This window comes from Heterocephalus glaber, unplaced genomic scaffold, assembly GCF_053883595.1.
Source record: "Heterocephalus glaber isolate CG9 unplaced genomic scaffold, H.glaber_assembly_v1.0 deba00001472, whole genome shotgun sequence".
Classification (NCBI taxonomy): Eukaryota; Metazoa; Chordata; class Mammalia; order Rodentia; family Bathyergidae; genus Heterocephalus; species Heterocephalus glaber.
Genome location: NW_028258315.1, coordinates 67896859 through 67920812, shown reverse-complemented (window position 1 = coordinate 67920812; position 23954 = coordinate 67896859). Strand labels below are relative to the sequence as shown.

The following is a 23954-nucleotide window of genomic DNA, read 5'->3' as shown; positions in this document are numbered from 1 at the left end:
ATTGCCGAAGATCCTGGACCTAAAATAGAAGAGTATTTTTGACATTGTAGTTTGTGGTTTCTGAGATAAACCACATATACTAGAATTTACATTATTAACTAGGTAGCATTACCACCATTTACTCCTCAATATGGAGGTATTTACATATGTGAAGGACTTGTAGTGGTGTGTAGCTGCTGAATATTAGCTGTGGTTTCTTGTCCACCCATTTCTGAACAGTAGTTTCAGGAAGTGAGTGTTGGATTACATTGCTTGAACCTAAATACCTAACTGATTTTGATTTTGGCAGGGGTTGGGGGAGTGAATAGGCTTTTATGGTTGAGGAAGAGGGTAGCCCACCTTCTCACCTTTATCAGAGCAGACTCAGCTCACTTCAGTGAGGAAGGTTGAACCTTTGATGCGTGACCAGTAAAACTGATAGCTCCTGAGTGTCCCACTTCCTTCCCCTCCACCTCAGGGGAACACAATGTTCTTGGGTTACATTTTTTAATATAACATATTCTCCTCTGCTAGGGACCTCAAAAGTAGACATTATATAGAAATGTGAGCTGAGAAACTGTATCCTGTAATTTATGGTCAATGTGCTTTGAAGGTGAAAAACACCCTCCAGTCATACAGTATCACTATAGCTTCTGTCTGTCCTTTCATCCACATTTCCCTCCTAGTTTGCTAGCTGACTCGAGTAACCTGCAAAAGAGATCTAAGAGAGAAGGAGAAATGAAGAAGCACACTGGAAAAATTCTTCTTTTATTATTAACTTAAAACTCCATTTGACTTTCTTCCCCTGGGGCTGTCGACTACAATGGGAACATGGAATTGGTCCAGTTAGGCTCAAAAATTCAGAGAAAGAGATTGGTGTAGTGGAAAAATCAGTGAACTGGGAGAGAGAAGAGCTGAATGCTAACCATGAATGTGCTTTTCAGAATTCGTTAACTTTCCAGCACCTTGGTTCATACTTTGGACACCTTGTTCTTTCTCTTTGCTAGCTTTACTTCTTGTCATTCTGTGGGTTTTTCTGTGGGTTTTTCTTGTGTATTGTATTCATAAGACATAGTGGTAAAACAGAAAATGCATTAGGACTTCTTATTGGGTGATTTTTATTATGTAAAATTGATTCTTTAATTGTGTAATACAAAACAAGGACCTTTTAATTTAGTTTACAATTCTGTGGCTTGCCTATGCTCAGCTGATCATGCCTTGCTCACTTATGCAAGTGAGCCAACTGGACCAACTGGAAGATTTGTTGGATGGTCTACAGCAACCCCCCCGTCTAATGGTTGGTGGTTGGCAGCCAGGGTCTGGCTGCTTGTGGGCTGGGGTGCCTCAGCTTTTCCTGGAGAGACTAGCTTGATGTGAAGCATATGGTGGACTTAGGGTACCAGTCTCAGAGAGTCAGCAAGTACTTATTCAAGTACTTTTAAGTCTCAGAGTGCATGAGATCTGCTAATGTCCACTTGGCCAAAGCAAAACACATGGTCATGAGATTCAAAGGGTGAAAAAGTACCTTCCATTTCTTGATGGTAAGGGAGGAATTTATAGCCATTTTTGCAATCTATCACATATTGGATTTTGAGACATCTGAAAAAAAATTATTGTACTGGAAGATAACATATTTGAGTATTTACTGTGTCTCACACATTATTCCAATCACCAAATTTACATTATCTCAGGATACTTGACCTCATAGACCCTACATCTTTGGGGCTCCAATTAAAGAAAGAAAGTGGCTATTTAAGAACCTTGTTCTGCTTTACACAGCAGATGTAGTAGAGAGATATTTCTTGTAAATAGAAATTTTAAAGCTTGAATTATATTTCTAGCACAATAGAGAAGTTCACTATTTCAAGGAACCCTATTGTGAATCCTTTTGGAAAGTAAAGAATCCTTTTTAAAGCCTCAAATCACCTTCTGGTTTAGTTGCTTGGTAGGTCAAAGGAAAGGGATTTCAAAATATAGAAAAGTTTCTGACTTTGAAGTTGAACTGCCCTAGGTTCAAATCTTACCAGCTGTGTGATCTTGGGCAAGTTACTTAATTTTTCTAGCCTTAATTCTCTTCTCTCCCACCTCTTAAAATACAATTAATGGATGTCTGTCTCCACTGGGTTGCCGGAAAGATTATGTGAAAAGGAAAAAATAAAGATGTTTTACAGAAGTTTAATAAATGAGTATAATATATTCTTCCACATTATCAGATGTTAGATTTTGCGTAACTATGGGTTCTACCATTTCCCACTACAGAGAAGAACCTTTTGAAATATTTGCTTTCCAGTTATGGAATTAGTTTGGCTTGGTTCTCTCAGTCTGTACTTTCAAAGTACTTCTGTAAGCTTTATAGTCATTTTCATTTGTTGATCAAATTCAAGAGGGTAGGTGAGGAAATGAATTCATAGATTTACAGACATCATGGAGTAAAAAGTCTGTACCAAACCAATTTAAAATAAATTACCTAAGTATAAAGCACATGCTGCCTAACACAGTATGGGAAGTTATCTTTTAACCTGATTAGCAGAGAACAGGAAAATAATTAACAAATTGGAAAGCCACTATAGATGTCTGAGTGTTACTGACCATAAGATGGTTATTGGAGGGATTGCCGTCAACTTTGGGTCATTGGTGGATCTGCAATATCAGCAGAAAACCTGGACTTGGGGTGGCTAACCTCCCAGTGCTATGAGAGCATGGGAAGGAATTTATAGCTAGTGAATTACAAAAGCAGCTCTAATTAGCCCCAGGAGGCAATTGCATAAGAACTACTGAGAACATTGCAGACTCATATTTGCTTCCTTCTCAGGATTTTATATGAGAGCTTGGTAATGAATGTTCTTTAACAATAGGAGCTGAGAGACCTTAGTACTAATAGTGCTCCTGAGGATACAGAGCATCTTTTATTTGCAATCCTGCAAAGCTCAGTTGGATACTATTGTTAAACCTTGAAATCCCTCACTCCCCACTTACACCCTGGTTTAAATCAGAAGGTAGGACCACAGAAAAGAATTTTTCCTTAACCCCCCCCCCCCGCCCATGGATTAAGAAAGAATAAATAATCTAGCACTGATCGGTTTTGGAAATTTTTAAATTTCCAGGCCATTTTTAAAAAGGGTTTTGGACACACATATTTTAAAAAAATTTTTTGGTTGATTGTATTAATGAAGAATACTACAGCCTCTCTAACACAGGTTAAAATATTATTTTTATAGTCAGAGGCTACTTTGGTCAGATGTATTGGTTCCTTTGGTCTGCTTTTTCTGGATACTTATGAAAAGGTGGTCAGTTGATTAATATTCTAGTGGAATTTTGGAGGGTGACTATGAAATTCCTCCCTCCCTTTCTTCCTCCCTTTCATCCTTCAGCAAATACACAGAGAATCTAACTTGGTAATGACATTGTTCTAGGTGCATGACATGCAAAAGAGGGTCCAATATGTTTCTGTGTAGCATCACTTCTGGGTTTTTTTCTGAAACCAGGGAGATCTGAGTGCTGCTGGATATGGGTAGAAACCCTCATGGGCAGCTGTGAGGATGTGTACAGAGAACAGTGGAGATTCAGTCATATCTCTATGCTTCTTATTTCTAAGGTCAAGCAATATGCAAGATGAGGCTAGCACAGGGAAGAATTCAGACTTTTTTCCCTCAAGCCCTAGAATATGGTTTTAAAGGATTTAAATATGTGCAGTTTATGCAGGCCAATCTCCCTAATGAACATAGATACAAAAATCCTCAATAAGATACTGGCAAACAGAATGCAGAAGATCATCAAGAAGATCATACACTCTGACCAAGTGGGATTCATCCCAAGGATGCAGGAATGGTTCAACACATGCAAATCAATAAATGTAATACACTATATTAACAGAACCAAGGACAAAAACCATATGATTATCTTCATAGATGCAGAAAAAACATTTGACAAAATCCAACAACCCTTCATGACAAAAACACTACAAAAAATTGGAATAGAGGTCTCTACCTCAACTGATAAAAGCCATCTATGAAAAACCAACAGCCAACATTATACTAAATGGCTAAAAACTGAAATCCTTCACACTAAAATCAGGAACAAGACAAGGATGTCCACTATCACCACTCCTGCTCAATATAGTTCTGGAAACATTAGTCACAGGAATTAGACAAGAGAAAGAAATAAGAGGAGTAAAGATAGGAAATGAAGAAGTTAAATTGTCATTATTTGCAGATAATATGATACTCTATATAGATGTCCCCGAGAACTCCACCAAAAGTCTTCTAGACTTAGTAGCCAAATTCAGTAGAGTAGCTGGATACAAGGTCAACACACAAAAATCAGTAGCCTTCCATTATCTATTATACATTTTGATCCTTATTTATACTTTAGATAATGTGAAATAGGAAGAAAAGGTGCAAAAGGAAGGGAAAGTGGGAGGGATAGGGAAATGGAAAGAGGGGAAAGGAATGAATATGAGAAAAGGCAAAAATGGAAACAAAGTCTTTGTAAATAGGGAGGGGTGGAGGGGTTGAAGAGAGGGCAGGGGAATGGGTAAAAATAAGAACTATGGTATATCACATAAAGGTACAAATTCCCAATGACGAATGTCATCATATTGTATACCTAAAATGTACCAATAAAATTAATGAATAAAAAAAATCAATAGCCTTCCTTTACATGAATAACAAATTCACTGAGTGAGAAATTAGGGAAAAAGTATTTTTCACCATAATACTCTTAAAAATGAAATACCTAGGAATTAATCTAACAAAAGAAATCAAAGACCTCTACTCTGAAAACTATAGCACTCTGAAAAAAGAGATCAAAGAGGATATAAGAAAATGGAAAGGCATCCCTTGCTCCTGGGTTGGAAGAACCAATATAGTGAAAATGGCCATACTTCCAAAACTGCTATATAAATTCAATGCAATCCCAGTTGAAATTCCAACAGCATACTTCACAGAGCTTGACAAAACAATCCAAAAATTCATTTGGAACCAGAAGAGACCTAGAATAGCAAAAGAAATTCTAGGCAACAGAGATAAGGAAGGGGGTATCACAATCCCCAACTTGAAACTATACTACAAGGCTACAGTGATAAAAACAGCGTGATACTGGCAAAGAAACAGACCTGAAGACCAGTGGAACAGATTAGAAGATGCAGAAATAACTCCAGACACACTCAGCCACCTCATCTTCGGCAAAGGAGCCAGCCATCCTCACTGGAGGAAATATAACCTCTTTAATAAATGGTGCTAGAAAAATTGGGTTTCAACCTGCCGAAGATTAAAACTAGACCTATGTCTCTCACCATCTCCTAAACTAAAATTGAAATGGATTAAAGATCTGAATATTAAAACAGAAACATTAAACCCCCTGGAAGAGAGGCTAGGTAGAACTCTGGAAGACATTGGCGTAGGAAAAAATTTCATGAACAAAATTTCAGTTGCACGTAAACTAGCACAAAGAATTAACAACTGGAATCTCATCTTATTAAAAAGCTTCTGCACAGCAAGAGAAACCACCAACAGAGTGAAGAGACAGCCCACAATGTGGGAAAAAATGTTTACTATGTAGAATCTATAAAGAACTTTTAAAAAGTCAGACCTCAAAAATTTAAAGACCCAATCCAAAAAATGGGCATCTGAAATGAAAAGACACTTCTCAGACAAAGAGTAGAAATAGCAAATAAACATATTAAAAAGTGTTAAACATCACTGGTCATTTGAGTGATGCAAAATGAAAAGAATGCTGAGATTCCACCTCACCCCCAAAAGAATGGCTGCTATCATGAAATCAACCAATAACAAATGCTGGCAGGGCTGTGGGGAAAGAGGAACCCTGCTCCACTGCTGGTGGGAGTGTAGACTGGTGCAACCACTGTGGAAATCAGTGTAGAGATACTTCAAAAAGCTAAGATTAGATGTCCTATTTGACCCAGCTATTCCCCTGCTGGGAATTAAAAGAATCATACCACAGTGATATATGTGCCCCCATGTTTATAGCGGCACAGTTTGTAATAGTGAAAGCTTGGAAATGGCCCAAGTGCCCATCAACTGGAGACTGGATAAAGAAGATGTATTTTTTTTTATATAAAATGGAGTACTAATCAGCCACAAAGAATGAGAAATTAGAGGCATTTATAGATAAATGGATGCACATTGAGGCGATACTCTTAAGTGAAATATATAGGACACAGATGTGTAAATACTGAATATTTTCTCTAGTGTAAGAAACTGAAAGTGTAAATAAGGATCAAAATGTATAATAGATAATGTGAAATAGGAAGAGGTGCAAAGGGGAAGGAAGTGGGAGGGGTAGGAGAAAGGAAAGAAGGGAAAGGAATTAATATGAGAAAAGGTAAAAATGGAAACAAAGTCTTTATAGATAGGGAGGGGTGGAGAGGTTGAAGGGAGGGCAGAGGAATGGCAAAACAAACAAACAAACAAACAAACAAAGAAAAACCCCAAGATATATTATGTAGAGTTACAAATTCCCAATAATGAATGTCAACATATTATATACTTAAAATGTACCAGTAAATGCAATGAATAAAAAAATAACTAAATATGGACAGTTCAGAAACTGTGACAAAAATCATCTTTTTTACGGTACTTTGATTCCAAACCAAACATTTTAGTTCATCTGTAGTGCTGGCTGCTATTCAGCACTAATAGAAGACCTCATCAGAGATGGCCCAGTTTCACTGGCCTTCTGTTGGTAGAACCACTTGATTGCTTATTAAGATACTGATTCCTGGCCACCTCCAGGAATTTCTTAGTCACTATCTAGACCTTTTAAGTAAAAATCTTGTCTGATGAAGTGGATTCCAAATCTGCCTTTGGAAACTGATTAAATCAATTCTTGACTAAATATTTCAGGCAGGCTCATTTGGCCTGTGTGCCCATATTGGATCCTGAAGGCATCTGTTCTCCTGGCAAGACTATTTCACCCTTCCTATAGTGTGGAGTAGAGATGTGCACAGTAGTTCATCTTATGCCCTTACCTCACCCAATCAGGTGCTGTTTCCCCCAAAAGTGATATAAAAATAGGAAAGAAATCTGTTGGAGACCATTGATACTGCAGTGGAACTCTGACCAGCTGGTGTTACATGCATCACAATTTCCAGACCTGCTTCATTCCCAGTTTTGTTCAAGTTTAGTCCTTCAGCCATTTCTCATATTCCATGAATAATCATAGAGTCTTCAAATAGACTATATTTTGGCCATAGTCAGAGCTGTTCTGTTGATATAACCAAAGAAATAGAGACAGAAATGGAATCTTGTCATGTGGCTGATGTTCTGGTTTTAAATGGGGATCATGTCTGGGAAGGAAACATAAGTTCTCCACAGTCCATGAAAGAGAAATCTATTCTGCTCCCTACTTCTACTCCCCAAGGGAGTAACATTTTTTCTCTGTCCTCAGGTAACTGCTGTGAATAGTTCATGTATCTGTTTTTCCTTTTAGGCTCTGAGGACAAAGACCATGTCTTGTTCTGGTCTATAGTTCTCAGAAGTAGTGAGGGGCTTGGCACATAGAACATCTGTGTGACTGTGTGAAAGGTAAGGCTATACCCTGAACCAGAATGGTGATGGAGGGGCTGGCCTTGCTTGGTATCCAACCCAAATTGTAAGCCCCATTTGAGAAGTTGGAATCTTTTTTCTCTACTTTTCCTAGTCCTTTTTTTTTTTGTAGGAAAATATAATCAGCTTTTAGATGTTTCCAATTGTCCATTATTAGTATTTTTTTAGTTTGGAGGTCTCGCCTTTGCTTAGGAATTTGTATTTCCTGGATTAATTTCTCATATTTGGGACAATTTTATTTTCTGCCTCTCTTGAGAAAAAATACTGTGCTAATGACATGATAGAAAAAAGAAAAATATCTACATCTAAACTCCCCAGGACCTCTAAAAATAAAAGTTTCCAATTAGCATTCTTTCCTTGGCAGCCCAAGTTTTTGATTAAAGAGCTTCATTGGCTTTGCAAAGTTTTAGAATTAAAACCAAGTACTAACAGAGACCCAGGGGCAAGACCTTATGAATAGAGGCTAGAAAGAAAGCAGGAATAGCAGATGGAGCCAATGAAATGGTGGTAGTGGGGGGGACAAAAATAGCCTACCGAGATAATTTGCTCTTCTTCATGTGGAGTCTGTGGAGAGTTACATAGAGGCTGTGTGGTCTGAGAATCAGGAAATTCCAAGGGGCTTGTCTTTGTTCCTGCTTTGTGAAATGCCACTGAATAAATTAAGGAATTTATTTGTAACTTCTTTCTCTAAAAACTCAGTTCGTGGCCTCTATACAGTATGTTCTGAAATACAATATTTAAAGAATCCATCTAGAATAGCAAATGTCACCACGGAGTGATTGATCACAGCTGGGGTGGATGGCTGTGCCCTGTCCACACACCATGCTTATATCATCGCACGCTGTAGTGCACCCCTCTTTTCCAGCCTACTGCTGTTGGGTACTGCAGTGTGCTCTCTCACATATGCACCATGGGATATGCTCTTCTTTTGGCCTGGAGACTTAGGTCGTGTTTCATAGAAGCAGAGGTGAAGACAGGGATTCATATGATTTGTTAAGGAAAAAGGGAAGGAGGGACAAGGTAGGGGTAAAAGCTAAGGGAGAATGTGATTTCAATTGGTCCCTTAGTAAGCTCGGTAGTGTGAACTGCCCCACAGAGACTGTCCTGATTTGAGGCAGGTGCCCCTGCGCCCTCCCATCAGTCAGCATTTGGGATCAGATGTTCATGTAGGTGAGGTGCTCTCAGGAGCAGTTGTCCTGGGGCACCACAGCAGCCAACAGTCGCTGCAGCTGGAGAAGGGGTATGCTGCCCTGGTGCGGGAGATCTGTGTGGTTCACCAACAGCACCCCAACTACTGTTAACTTTTGTTTACTGATTTTTCAAAATTTGGCTCTGGCCACACATTCTTTGACCATTTCTTTCCTCTCCAGCTTGTGACACGTCTCACCTCTGTATTCAATAAGCTTCTTGAATTTATTAGCCTTCATCTCATCTCATTCTACATTAATAGGCCTACATGAGTAACTCCCCTCTAATCATTATCTCTTTGGAGGTTTGGGATTACCTTTTCAATCTCTGTCTACTATCTGTCCCAGTATATACAATGTAACAGTGTTTCATAAAATTGTGTTGTGTGGAAGAATAAAATTTTGGATCTTCCCCTAGTTTGATTTATGATCAAGGTTATTTAACTAATATTTGTGAGTCTAAATTTCCTTTTCTATAAATCTGGAATAATATTTGTTCAGTGGTCTCTTAGTGTTATTGAGAAGGTCAAGCCACAGAGCACTACCTCAGCCATGATGTATGGTGTGAAAACGAGATCTTGCATTATCTTACTCACCTGATACAAGGATGCAAGAGTCTCTTTGACAACACCCATAGAAAAGTGCCATGAAGAGTAGATATAAATGTCCCTCCTGGCCCAGTCCTGTTCTTGGGACTTTGGACAGTTGTGACAGCTCTTTTTCATATTGGGCTGAAATCTGTCAATCACTAACTTCTCCTCTTGAGTTTTATTTTGCCTCCTGGAACCACTCAGAGCAAGTTGCTCAGTGTTGCATATGACAGTCCTTATGGCTTGATTATCTGAGAGTGTTGCTTTCTTGTCTGCTGTTCTCACCTCTTGCTGACAGTTGCAGCCAAACCTTTGAAGTTCAAGTCTTGCCCGTCGCCTTCCTTCTTCAGTTGTCATCAGCCCCCTCTGTTACCCAGAAGAGATGGAGAAAGTTAGAAGCTCTTTTTTTAAACCCCTAGGAGAATGGTCCTCAGGAAGGTTTTCTGAGGACACATATGGAATCTTGTCTCTGTTTTTCTAATCCTGGCAACTCAAAGATGCTTAGAGAGACCTCATATTCCCCCTGTTTTGCCTCAATGACATCTTGATAATGCATGATGTAGCAGTCATTGTTTCTTTTATTGCCTTTTTTGATAGAGTATGATTTTATTAGAGTGATGAAGAAACATAACAGGCCAGGGGTGCTACTTCCAGGCACCGTTAATTAGTGTGATTGTGTGATTTTAGGCAAATCCCTTCCTTTGTTCTGGAGGCTACTGTGACTCTCAACAGGCAAGAGGAGTAAAGACAGAAGTGGACTGAATAAACAGATACTAATGGGTCCAAATTAAGATGTGTCACTGTTTTGAATGGAGAATTAAGGAGAGAGGACAGACAAGGCTGGCTTCAGGAGGCTATAAGATCCCTGCATGTTGGGTGGGAAAGAGGAACCTGCAGAGGAAATAGAGGAGCAGCATTGGAGGGAGGAAGAAAGCCAAGAGACTGTGAAGACCTAGGAGTCCAGGAAAGATCTAAGGTGAAAGGATGGTCTTCACTACTGCTGGGGTCACAAGTGAGATGAGGACTGAACATGTCCTGGAACTTCAGCAACAGAGAGGTTACCCGATGATCATAGTGTCTTTTTAAAGCTTTTGGTAGGAGTAGAAGACAGAGCTGAGTGAATTGAGGAGTGTGTGGGAGGGGAGCATATGGAGATTGCAAAGACGGATAATTTTCTGGAAAACTTTGGGTGTGAGGAGGAGGACAAAGGGCTGAAGCTGCAAGAAATGTGGGGTGGAGGGAAGATATTTTTAAGGTGGGGAAGGTTTGAGTCTGTTTAACTATTTTGAGGCTGATGTGATTGAAAGGAAGTGGTTGACTAGATAAGAGATGGAGGAAGTGATGTTCCAGCCAGGGCCCAGGGAAGAGATCCATAATGCAGGAGGGACTGGAGTTGGCAGAGAAGGGACGCTGCCTCAAAGGTCACATCAGTGGGATGCACTGCTGTGGAGATGGCTCTCTTGTTTACAGAGCCAGCTGATATTTCTCCTTCTCTCATCCTTGACCATAATTTCTTCTAAATTCCTTTTATCAAGATCTTAATTCTGAGTAGCTTGGCCCCCATATGTGTGTAAGGTGGGGAAAGGAGAAGTCTCAGGCCTTATAAGCACTTCCTAAGTGCTAAACTCTTTCTGCTTCTTTTCACACAGAGACTGACAAGGCTCTGCACTCATGCTCTGCACCTCTGTACACAAGGGTTCTTTCTCACCTGAATTCTCAAGTTCACATCCTGCTGACCCGGGGCCAACTCTTTCTGACTCCCCTTGGATCAATTGGACAAGCTGCAGTTGCACAGTGTTTGATGGACTCATTTATCCTACACTGATCCAGGCTCCTTTATATCTGAGTCTAGAATGAGTGAGGATTCTCAAATGCCCTCAGCCAAGTCTATTTTTCTTATAGATGAAATCACCTAATTTGACTAATTTACAGAAGGCTCTAAGTAATCCATCTGCCTCATCTATGGTAAGTGGCTTGAATGGCATTTAATCTTAACTTGAAGATGACTGACTAGATTCTACATATGTTAATAAAATTCTGGCCATGGTATCACATTACAAAAAAATTCAGAAAATAAAGTTTTTAAAAAACCAATTAAGAGCTTTCCACCAGCCACCAGGACAGGGTGAGAAGGACTCCCCGGGCAGGCCCACCAGCTGATGGCTGGGCCATGCGGGCACCTCCAACACCCCCTAACCTTGGCCTCTGGCCTTTTGTCTGTGCAGCTACTTGGTTACACACTGCAGAGGCACAGGGGGAAAAAAGCCATTGTCCTGAGCTCCAGAAGTGAACAACAGAGAGAGTGCCTGTCTCAGGCTCCCTGATGAAAACAAGCCCACTGCAAAAGTGAAGGGAATCTCTGCAATAAAGGCACACCAGACCACTGTGATCGGTAAGTCGGAGGGATTATCAGCTCCCATCGAAAACTGGACTTTCTTCAGGGGAAAAGCAGCTGAAACCTGCAGTAGAAACTTGCAGAGTGCAACCCTGCAGAAGGACAGGGAGCTCAACTTGGGACCTGCAACCAGAAATCTGCCTGAATCTCACGGGTCTGGGACTAGCTTACTGAGACTCATTGACTTATAACTGCACACTGCTGTCCACATTGTCTATTGTGACAGCAGAGACACACCTTGAAGGAGGCCCTTTATTTTTTAAAGGTGATAGATTAATAACTACCACAAATTGTCATTGTTTAAGAGGTATTTGATACTATGGTGTTGCTCATTGTATGACTTGGGCTAAGATGTCGTGATTAATCTAAACAGTTTTCCTTTCTGGTATAATGAAAATGAGATAGCCTCAGAGTCACTAGAGACTCAAAACCTAAAGACCAGCTATATCTGGTAGACACCTCTGAGAAGCAATCATCCCATAAGGGTTTTATATAGACCAACAAAGATACTTGCAATAAACAACTTCATAATATCAACCCAGGAACTAAACCAGGGACAGTAACACAAACAAAAATGAGAAGGCATTTAAGCAAGTACAAACCCAGACTTCCACCCCACAAAAGGCAATTTCTGGGGGAAATGAGGTGAAAAAGTCTGATAATCAACCACCTGGACACCCTGAACTGATAGCACAGAAAGTAACAAAACAGATGAATGAGGCTCTAGAAAAATTCAAAGCAGAAATAATCTCCCAGATAACTACGGAGATGGTGAGCAGAGTGAAAGACATGATTAGAGGCTCTAGAACAGAAACTGATAAAAAAATAGATGAGCTCAGAAACATGCTGGAAGCCATGAATGCCCAGCATAAGAAAGAAATGGAAACCATGATCACCCAACATAAGAAAGAAATGGAATCCATGAAGCAGATTCAAACAGATATTCAGGAGATTAAAATCTCCATTGAAAGCATGCAGAACAGATTAAGAGAATCTGAAGATAGAATATCAGATATAGAAGACAGGGTTGCAGTGAAGGACCATGAAAGCAGAGATTTCTTAAAAATAGAAGGGACTATGAGAAATCAATTCAACAGCTGCTATATAATGCAAAGAAGAATAACATAAGACTGACAGGAGTCCACGCAAAAACAGGAGAAAGTACAATTGACATAAAAAAACTGTTCACAGAAGTAATAGCAGAAAACTTCCCAGACAGAGGAGGAGAATTGGACATACAGATAAGCGAGGCATATAGAACTCCATCCAGCCATGATAAAAAAAAAATCTGCACCTAGGCATATAATAGTCAAGATCCCAGAAACCCAACAGAAGAACAAAATCCTACAGGCAGTTAGAGAAAAGAAACAAATCACCTATAAAGGAAAGCCCATCAGAATCATGGCAGACTTCTCAACACAAACCCTCAAATCAAGGAGAGCCTGGAGTGAAGTATTTCAAACCCTAAAAGAAAATAACTTCCAATCTAGACTGTTGTATCCTGCAAAATTATCTTTCAAAATTGATGGGGAAATTAGATACTTCCATGACAAAGAACATTTGAGAAATTTCATGAACACCAAACCAGCACTCCAAACAATTCTAAGCAATACCCTAGAAAAAGGCAACTCCATGAGGCTCAACAGAGGGAAGCCACCAGACAAGGTAAGAAACTAAAGGGAAAGGGGGAAAAAGAAATAAGAGCCAACAACTGTAAAACATCATGACACGGATGAGTCAATATCTCTCAATTATAACTGTCAATGTTAATGGCCTCAATTCACCAATCAAAAGAAGTAGACTGACAGAATGGATTAAGAAGCAAAACTTAGCAATATGCTGTATACAAGAAACACACCTAACTCAAAAAGAAATTCATAGACTGAAAGTAAAAGGATGGAAAATGGCTCTCCACATGACAGGAACCCAGAAAAAAGCAGGGGTAGCAATCTTATTTGCAGACAAAGTAGATTTCAAATCAAAACTAATTAAGAGAGACAAAGATGGTCATTACATCCTTGTGAAGGGAACAATCCAAGAGGAAGAGATGACAATCCTAAATATATATGCACCAAATATGAATGCCCCCAACTATACAAAACAAGTATTAATGGACATGAAAAACCAAATAAGCACTAATACAGTTGTAGTGGGGGACCTCAACACACCTCTATCACAAATAGACAGTTCATCTAGACAAAAAATTAACAAATAAATTCTAGAACTGAACCAAGCTATTGAACAAATGGACTTAATAGATATTTACAGAGCGTTCCACCCCACAAAATCAGAATACACATTCTTTTCAGCTGCACACGTGTCATTCTCCAAAATAGACCACATACTAGCTCCCAGGACATGTCTAAGTCAATGTAAAAGAATCGAAATTACCCCCTGTATATTATCAGACCACAGTGCAATAAAATTGGAGATCAATAACATGAGAAACTGCAAAACTACCACAAACACATGGAAGTCGAATAACACCTTCCTGAACAACCAATGGGTCACAGAGGAAATTAAAGAAGAAATTAGACAGTTTCTACAAGTAAATGATGATGCCAGTACAACATTTAGGAATCTATGGGGCAAAATGAAAGCAGTTCTACACGGGAAATTCATAGCAGTGAATGCCCATATTAGGAAAACAGAAAGAACTCAGAAGAAGAAGATATAGAAATTCTAAACACCCCAATTACAAAGAGTGAAATTGAAAATGTAATAAAAAATTTACCAACAAAGAAAAGCCCAGGTCCTGATGGCTTAACTGCTAAATTCTACAAGACACTTAAAGAAGGACTAATGCTATTACTCTTTAAACTCATCCAGGAAATTGAAAGAGAAGCAAGGCTTCCAAATTCTTTCCTGGAAGCAAGTGTTACTTTGATTCCAAAACCAGGGAAAACCCAACCCAAAAAGAGAACTGTAGGCCAATCTCCCTAATGAACATAGATGCAAAAATCCTCAACAAGATACTGGCAAACAGAATACAGAGTGTCATCAAGAAGATCATACACCCTGACCAAGTTGGATGTATCCCAGGCATGCAAGGATGGTTCAACATACATACATCAATAAATGTAATACACTATATTAACAGAGTTAAGGACAAAAACTATATAATCATCTCAATAGATGCAGAAAAGGCATTCAACAAAATCCGACACCCATTCATGATAAAAACCCTACAGAAAATTGGAATAGAAGGTCTTTATCTCAACCTGATTAAGGCTATCTATGAAAAACCAACAGCCAGCATCATACTAAATGGTCAAAAACTGAAAACTTTCACCCTAAAATCAGGAACAAGACAAGGATGCCCACTATCACCACTTCTGTTCCATATAGTTCTGGAAACATTAGCCACAGCAATTAGAAAAGAGAAAGAAATAAAAGGAATAAAGATAGGAAAGGAAGAAGTTATTTGCTGATGATATGATACTTTACATAGAAGACCCAAAAAACTCTACAAAAGACTCTCATTATTTGCTGATGGTATGATACTTTACATAGAAGACCCAAAAAACTCTACCAAAAGACTTCTGGATTTAATTGACAGATTCAGTAGAGTAGCTGAATATAAGGTCAACACTCAAAAAACAATAGCCTTCTTATACACAAATAACAGACTCATTGAGAGAGAAATTAGGGAAACAATTCCTTTTAAAATAGCATCCAAAAAAATGAAATATCTAGGAATCAATCTAACAAAGGAAGCAAAAGACCTCTATGCTGAAAACTACAGCACCCTGAAAAAGGAGATCGAAGAGGATATAAGAAAATGGAAAGACATCTGTTGTTCCTTGGTAGGAAGAATCAATATAGTGAAAATGGCCATACTTCCAAAACTGCTATACAGATTTAATGCAATGCCGATTGAAATTCCAACAATATACTTCACACAGATAGAGAAAACAATTCAAAAATTTATTGGGAACCAGAAGAGACCTAGAATAGCAAAAGCAATTCTGGGCAACAGAGACATGGCTGGGGGTATCACAATACCCAACTTGAAGCTATACTACAAAGCTACTGTGATAAAAACAGCATGATACTGGCAAAGAAACAGACCCAAGGATCAGTAGAATACATTAGAAGATGCAAAAACAACTTCAGACATGCTCAGCCACCTCATCTTTGACAAAGGAGCCAACCACCCTCATTGGAGGAAAGATAGCCTATTTAATAAATGGTGTTGGAAAAACTGGATTTCAACCTGTCAGAGATTAAAACTAGACTCATATCTATCACCACGCACTAAACTGAGATCTAAGTGGATTAAAGATCTAAATATTAAGACAGAAACACTAAACTTGCTGGAAGATAAGTTAGGTAGAACTCTTGAAGATATTGGCATAGGAAAAGACTTTATGAACAAAACCTCAGTAGCATGGGAACTAGCACAAAGAATCATCAACTGGGATTTCATCTTATTGAAAAGCTTTTGCACTGTAAGAGAAACCACCAACAGAGCTAACAGACAACCTAAAATGTGGGAAAAAAATTTTAGCAGCTGTAACTCAGACAAAGGCCTACTATCTAGAATATATAAAGAATTGAAAGAAATCAGTCCCCCCAAATTCAAAGACCCAGTTCAAAAATGGGCATCCAAAATGAACAGACATTTCTCAGACAAAGAAGTAAAAGTAGCAAATAAACATATGAAAAACTGTTCAACATCGCTGGTCATTCGAGAGATGCAGATGAAAACAACACTGAGATTCCACCTCACTCCAGAAAGAATGGCTGCTATCAAGAAATCAACCAATAACAAATGCTGGCGGAGGTGTGGAGAGAAAAGAACCCTTCTCCATTGTTGGTGGGAGTGCAGACTGGTGCAACCACTGTGGAAATCAGTGTGGAGATACCTCAAAGAACTCAGGCTGGAGGTCCTATTTGACCCAGCTATTTCCCTGCTGGATATTTTCCCAAAAGAATTAAAAGAATCATACCACAGAGATATATGTGTATCCATGTTTATTGCAGCACAGTTTGTAATAGCTAAAGCTTGGAAACAGCCCAAGTGCCCATCAACTGGAAACTGGATAAAGAAGATGTGTTTGCTTTTTTTTTTTATATATAAATGGAGTACTACTCAGCCATAAAGAATGAGAAACTAGAGTCATTTATAGCTAAATGGATGCATATTGAGGCCATACTTTAAGTGAAATAAATAAGACACGTGTAAATACCAAATAGTTTCTCTAGTGTGAGAAACTGAGAGTGTAAATAAGGACTAAAAGGGTTAATAACTAATAATTGATACTTTGAAATAGGAAAAGGTCCAAAGGGGTAGGGGTGGTGGGAGGGGAAGGGGAAAGGGAAGAATGGAAAGGGAAAATTATGAGAAAAGAAAAAAAAATTGAAATGAAGTATGTAAATAGGGAAGGGTTTAGGGGGTGAAAGGCCCACAGGTAATGGAGAAAAAATAAGAACCAAGATATATCATGTACAGGTACAAGCACCCAAAGATAAATGTAAATGTATTGTATACCTAAAATGTACCAATAAAAGAATTTAAGACAAAAATCCAATTAATTAAGAGTTTAATACACTCTAATGCACACAACTAGCTTTCTAGAGGATGTAAAATTACATACATACAATTTTTTAAAAAAACACTGTACTGAGCAACTGCAAGTCAATAAACATTCTATTCCTGTGCCATCCTGTACTCATCTAAGCCAATGATGATGAAATGCACACTGACAAGAGCAATAAGAAAAATAATACCATTATCACGAGATCAATGTCTATTGCTGGCTTCATAAGTAAAGGACTTGGCTTCCTACTGATGTTTAATTTTTGTAAATGCCTCTGGAAATTTAAGTATAGTAAGAAAACATTATCCTGAGATAATGTTCAATTTCTCCTAACATAAGCTCTTAAACCTTGGACAGATGCAAGCATTCAGTCTGGGACAAATTCAGGAGAATAAATCTCTTTGGAGCAGGTGGTGGCAGATTCATTTTAAATAGGCTGGTTTTAATGCCACAGGTCTAGAAGATAGGCAGGTAAAAGGCGATTGGAACAACGGAGGTAGAGGATCCTGAATACCTCATTTTTATGGCTTCATATCTACGGAATTGGGAGGATCTCTTCCATCCTTGTCTTGTGGCATTATAATGTTGTATGATGTGTCAAGTTCAGAAACACTGGGGTCATGTGAGGAGGCTGTGAGGACTCATCCATCAGTGTTGGACACCATGATGCCCTAGGATTTCTGTTACTCCTGCTTGCTCACTGCTATTGCTCTGGGATTGGCTCAGATTCCTTGGGCTGTGTAATCAGCACCTGGACTGAACAACAAAGTACCTTCTGTTAGCTCTACCCTATGAAAAGCATTAGGATACTTTGAAGCCATATAATCAGAGATATTGAAGGAGAAAGGAGCTTTCACATGAGATCTAATCTAGTTCCATTCCTCAGTCATTAGGCGGTTAAAGCATAAATACTCCATTTCTCAGAACACCTGGCTAAATTAGAAGTGAAGGCAAGTAAATGGTGTATTTTCATAGACTCAGATGAGTGGTTCTTGAACTTGAACTTGCATCAGAATCACCTGGAGCTTGTTAAAACAGACTGCTGGACCCCTCAACCAAATTCCTGATGAGGCCCGGGAATATGAATTTCTACTGAGTTCCCCGTAATGCTGGTAATAAGGAGACTTACTTATTTTGAGACCCAATGGACTAGAGTTCTCTTGACACAGGAGCTGGACTGTTGTAAGACAAAGATGGCCTTTATGCACCCATGGGCTCAAGTAGGGACAGAAAATATCTACATTCTAAGAGGAAGCTTATTTCTTTAAAGGGGCCTCTGCTCTCTGACTCCATACTTTGGCTGAAAATAAGGCTCGTTTCTCATCAAGACCTCAGGATCTGGTTTCAGCTGCTCCAAAGCCATGTACCTCTGGAAAGGCACAGGCATTCCTTCCATATCCTACCCTCTGACCTCAAATTTTTTTTTAACTTGAGAGAAGAACTGTCACTTTTCTGGGAATCTGAAATAGAAAGGCAAATCTGCAAAGACCTTTCTGACATCCGAGCAGCTGGGTTTGTACTTAGTGCAGTGATAACTCAGTGCCATCCAGACCTGACAGTGATGGATGATGCAGGATTCCACTCAAATTCTATCAAAGCCTGCAGGGTGGAGGCCTTGGTCATTGAACCCAAGGGCCTCTGGACCTCCTTGTCAAGGCATCTGCACTAAAAAGAGGCATTTAAAAGCTGACAGCAAGGCAGGGAGGTGGAGGGATGGAGGCATCAAGGTGGGTGTGCCAACTTCAGTATCTATCAGAGAGAGGCATAGATGAGGGCCAGGGGATAAATGGGAGAGGAGGGAATAGTGGAGGATGATGGAAGGCTTTTTTTGTGTGTGTGTCTAAGAATTCTGGGCCTTTATTGGAGCTCTTTTCTGCTGGGACACAGATATCTCATGGGCAACTCCACGGGCCTCAGAATGCAGTCCAAACCCCATCTTAATACAAGTGGTGAGAAGTGAGCTCCTTGGAAGGTTATGTGTTCTAAGTGTTTTCACTTGTATTATATTTTATATAAAAGTTAGGAAAATACAAATATTAAATTTTTAAAATAATTATTCTGTTTCTCTCTGTCAGTTTCTAGTCTGCAGAATTTGTAAACATGTGTTGTCCCTGTTTTAAATGGTTTGATTTTTTTTTCTTTCATCCTTTCTTATTGGACCCCTGTTCTTTGCTCTTTTGAGGAATTGTGCTCCTCCATACACTTTTCTTTCTAGTCCTTGGCTTCTAAGACTAGAGTTTACAGACAGTCATGAAACACAAATTTTAGTTTCTGAGTTGCTCATCTCACAGGCAATTTGCATCTCAGAAAAAATAAGTCCATTTTCACTTTTATTTTGCTGTAATGTTGTGTCACAGAAATGTAATATGCATGGGAAGTGTGCAGAAATCATATACTTTCAGTTTGAGGAGTTTTCAGAGTGAAACTCTGTGAGTGAACAAATGGAGTGACTAGCATCCAGATCGAGATAAAGAACATGACCAGCTCCCCTAAATCTCTTAGTACCCCTTACGGTATTTCTTTGCCATCAGGTGTTAGTACTATCCTGATTTCTAAAATCAGATTAATTTTAACTACTTAAAAAAAACTTTGCACAAGTGAAAAAGCTCAACATACACTATTTTATATCTGGCTAATTTTTTCTCAATATTGTATTTGTGATATTTGTTCATGTTATCATTTTCATGGCCCTCTCTTTCTCTCTCTCATTCTTTAGATTTAGATGTCTGCACAAAGTCTCATGTGATCTCAGGTGAGGCTCTGATGAGGTGATTATGGGGGGTCTCAAACTGATTTGCTGTTAAAAGGTAGTGTCTGGTTGGAAGAGGTGGGTCACTGTGGGTGTGACCTGGAAGGGTGTCATTTCCCCTACTTGATCTCCCTTGAACCTCTCTGCTTCCTGCCACTGCGGAGTGAGTAGCTTCCCTTGGCCTAGGCCCTCGTATTACCCGGAGCCAGGCAACTGTGCCCTGAAATCTCTACAAACTGTGAGCCAAAATAAACCTCTCCTCCTTTAAATTGCAGGTGTCAGGTGTTGTGTCTCAACAGCAAGGAAAGTAAACGAGGTACTCTTTTATCTCCCATGAATATACCACTATTGGACATTTGCATTTGAGGTTATCATGAATTTTGCTGTGATATAAAATTTGTGCTAAACATTCTGGTATGTATATTTTGGTAAACTCATTGTTTATATTTGAAAGCAGAATTGCTATTTCATAGGTTGGTATATAGTTAAATTTAGTAGATACTACTGAACTCTTTCTAAAATTGCTTTACCAATTTATATCCCCATGCAATAAGTTCAAGAGTTGTAGTTGCTCTACAACCTACCCACACACACTTGGTATTTTAATTTTAGTAATTCTGGTGGGCATGTTTTGATAGAGGATTGTGGATTTAATTTGCATGTCTTCAGTAGTCAACAAAGTTGAATATCTTTTCAGTATGTTTACAGGTCTTATGAATACACTTGTGGTGACGTGATGGTTATTTTTTTTAAGATCATGTTATGGCCCCTTTTTTATTGTCTTGCAGAAGGTCATTAAAACTATGGATATGAGTTTTTTTAATGGATGATCTAGGGAAAACCTCTATTTCCAGGCCATGACTTGTCTTTCCATTATCTTTATCACGCTTCACTCTATGGTTATCAAACTTTGTACTCCAGCTTAAATAACACTTATTTGGTTAACTTTTTCCCAATTGCTTTCCTCCTAGAGTTATTGCCACCTCCCTCCGTATCCTCACAGCTTCTGCTTAACAGTTGTACATACCCATTATTGCCTTATTTATAATGACTCCTCTTATTACCTCTTCCTTCCCAGCACACAAATACCTTAGGCACAGATGATTTCTAAATGGAAATGGTGTCTTCCATTTTTGTGGCGATTGGATTGTGTGTTTGTTTTTTACATTGCAGTTATCAGTGTTCCAACTTTCTACTATGTGTATGCAGCACTTTTGAAATGATGAAGATAAATAAATGTATTCACCATGAAAATATGTATTTAATATTATACCCTGGTCACTGCCTCATATATAACTCTGGGTACTGAACACCTATCTTTTCTAGAGGAATTTTCAACTCAACATGTTAAAGATAAACTTCTCACTTTACTTTTGCATTCCAGCCAGCCCAGTTTCCTTCCTAACATCCATGACAGGTAGAGAGTAGCAGTGCTACCACCCTGATGTTAAGCATAGCAAAAAGCTACTCTAACTTCTAAATTTTCTTTTATTCCTGTTATAGTTCCTCAGTGGTTCATGTATTAAAGGCTTGGTCACCAGTCTGGGGTGTTATTGGGAGATGGTGGGACATCTAAGATGTGGGGCCTACTGGAAGGAAGTTAGGTCATTGGGGGTGCGTACTTGAAGAGAATATCGGAGCCAGGTGACCTCTTCTCTTTCTCTTTTTTGTTTCTTGACCTCCATAGGGAAGCAGCTTTGCTCTACCAAGTATTTTTCACCGTGATGTTCTGTCTCACCACAAGCAAAAGCAATGGAGCCAATAGACCTTGGGCTGAAATCTATGAAACCATGAGCCAAAATAAACCTTCCTTCCTTTGAGTTGATTATCTCAGGTATTTTTTTCACAATAATAGAAAGCTAACACATCTCCTTTCTCCCTCATTGAAATCACATTTTCTAGCTCTAATGTCTTTGTTCTCTTGGAAAGTTATAATAGCTTCTAATTGGTTCCATTAACCACTCTTACCAAAGAAAAATGAAACACCATGAAGTTAAACAGGAAAGAAAGGCCTTATTCAAGAGCATAGCATTAGAGGAGAAGGATTGAGCTCAACTCCACCAGAAGAAAAAGGCAGGAAGGATTTTAAGCACTAGGTTGAGTTAATGAAAAATAATTGGAGGACATTATGGGGGAAGGTGGTTGATGTGATTAGGCCATCTATGCTTGCTTATTTATACTTGTGGAAGCTGTGATTCCACTTTCCCCCAGAGCAGGGGTGGGGGGGGGATAAGGACCTTAACTTTGCTGGAGATTACATTTCAAAGGGATGGCTTCATACTAACCACCAAATAAACTCTAAAGTCAGGAATGTTTTGAAGAGTGTTCACACTCTATCCTAGACTCCCCAGTCTGTTTCCTGTCATTCGAGGGCTGGGTCCCTGTGAAGACTCTGAGAATGGTTTCAGCTCAGTGTGCTGAGGAGGTGTCTTTATGTGACTGGACCAGCAACTAAGAACCTAGAGGAAGTTATAAATGGACTGTCTTCTCTGGGACCGGGACCAGGGTCAGGCATCTCCCCATTTCTCAGCAAACTCTGCCTGAGTTTAGACCTGTGATAACACAGCCATTGTTTCTGGTCTTCTCTCATTTCTCTTTTTTTAGAGATGGAAGCCAAGAGGTGAGGCAGAGCCATGAAGGCCAAGTCAAAAAGTGATACATACATGAAACCTAACTCTGCCCTGCTTCCTAGTTAGGTAAGGGTAAGAGTGATAATACAACTAGTTGCAATTATTGGTTTTAAATTTGAGATTATGGCTAATTGGTTTTGCATTATGTAAGCATTTTAATACTTACACTTAATACACTTAGTATCTTAAGTACAATGTGTTAGATAAAGCCATTTCCATTTTACAGATGAAGAAACTGAAGCTAAAATATCACAGGATATAAGTGGGAGACCCTGGGATAATATAGAATCATAGCCTGGATGAGGATGGGGCTGGCTGAAGAAATGAAACCAAGTAAATTTCCAAGTTAATAGACTGCCAAACAGATATTCTGGGAAAACAGGCATTTCTTCTCAGGTAGGTGCTCAAAGTATGACCCATGTAGACTTCAAAGAAGCAGCCCAGCTATCCTTCAAGGGCTATCTGATAGATTCCTCATGCCATGCTCTGTTTAATAGTTTATAGAGGCTTTTCCTCACGTGGACACCACTTGCAACCCACCAAGGTCATGGAAACTTCTTATGCCCTCCAAGGTCAAGGTTACGGGCCAAAAGGACAATCACGTCTTGCATTTATCCTCTAAAGGTCAGGAATGTGGATTACATGGCCCCCTTAATGCCTCCCAGATGACAAGAAATGTCTAAGCTTCCTATCTTCCCATTCCACTGAACACACAGAACTCAATTGAAAGGCCATAACACATTTAAGTGTTTGAAATTAAATCTGGAGTTGAAGCAGCAGCATCTTATTACTTTTAATCAGTGCAGTGCATGAAAGCCCCTTTGGAGAAGTCATTATTTCACCTCTATATATGGAAGGCAGAAGTGCCTCATTTCCTCTGGTCTCTGGAAAATGACAAAGGACTCTTCATCCTGCCTGTCCATTAGACTTGGGAGCTGTCTTCAGCTTTGTCACAGTCAGGGCTGGGACATATTTAATTTGTAGGACTGCTTCTTTAGGCTCCTTCTTTACATGGCTCTCAGATGTGCTTTTCTTAATAAAGGGACAAAAAGCTGAGGGATTAGTAACTATAGTTACCATTTATTAAGGAGTTTCTTTATCAGTTAAGGTTTTTAGTAGCACACAATAAAAACTGGTTAGAACAGAAGGGCAGTTTATTAAGGGATATTAGACTGCACGAAATCTCAAGCAAAGCTAAAGAATAGTGTTTGGAAGCTGTGCAGCCAGAAAAAGTTCTAAAATCTCACTGCAGAATTGGAGGTAATAGGATCACCACAGTTGCCACCCCTGGGCACATTACTACAGATTGAACTGCC

The 23954-nt window shown here is 39.2% G+C and overlaps 1 long non-coding RNA gene across 4 annotated transcripts in view; it reads left to right on the top strand.

Moving 5' to 3' along the window:
• Positions 1-23954, top strand: part of LOC147826392 (uncharacterized) — a 115999-nt gene that overhangs the window by 7913 nt on the left and 84132 nt on the right. For 2 of the 4 annotated variants that reach the window (XR_015439516.1, XR_015439514.1), the window contains exons 2-5: positions 10971-20011; positions 20284-21842; positions 22613-22704; positions 22865-23034. This is a non-coding gene — a long non-coding RNA (uncharacterized LOC147826392). The remainder of the gene's footprint in view (positions 1-10970; positions 20012-20283; positions 21843-22612; positions 22705-22864; positions 23035-23954) is intronic. The other 2 variants (XR_015439517.1, XR_015439515.1) reach the window with 2 other exon arrangements.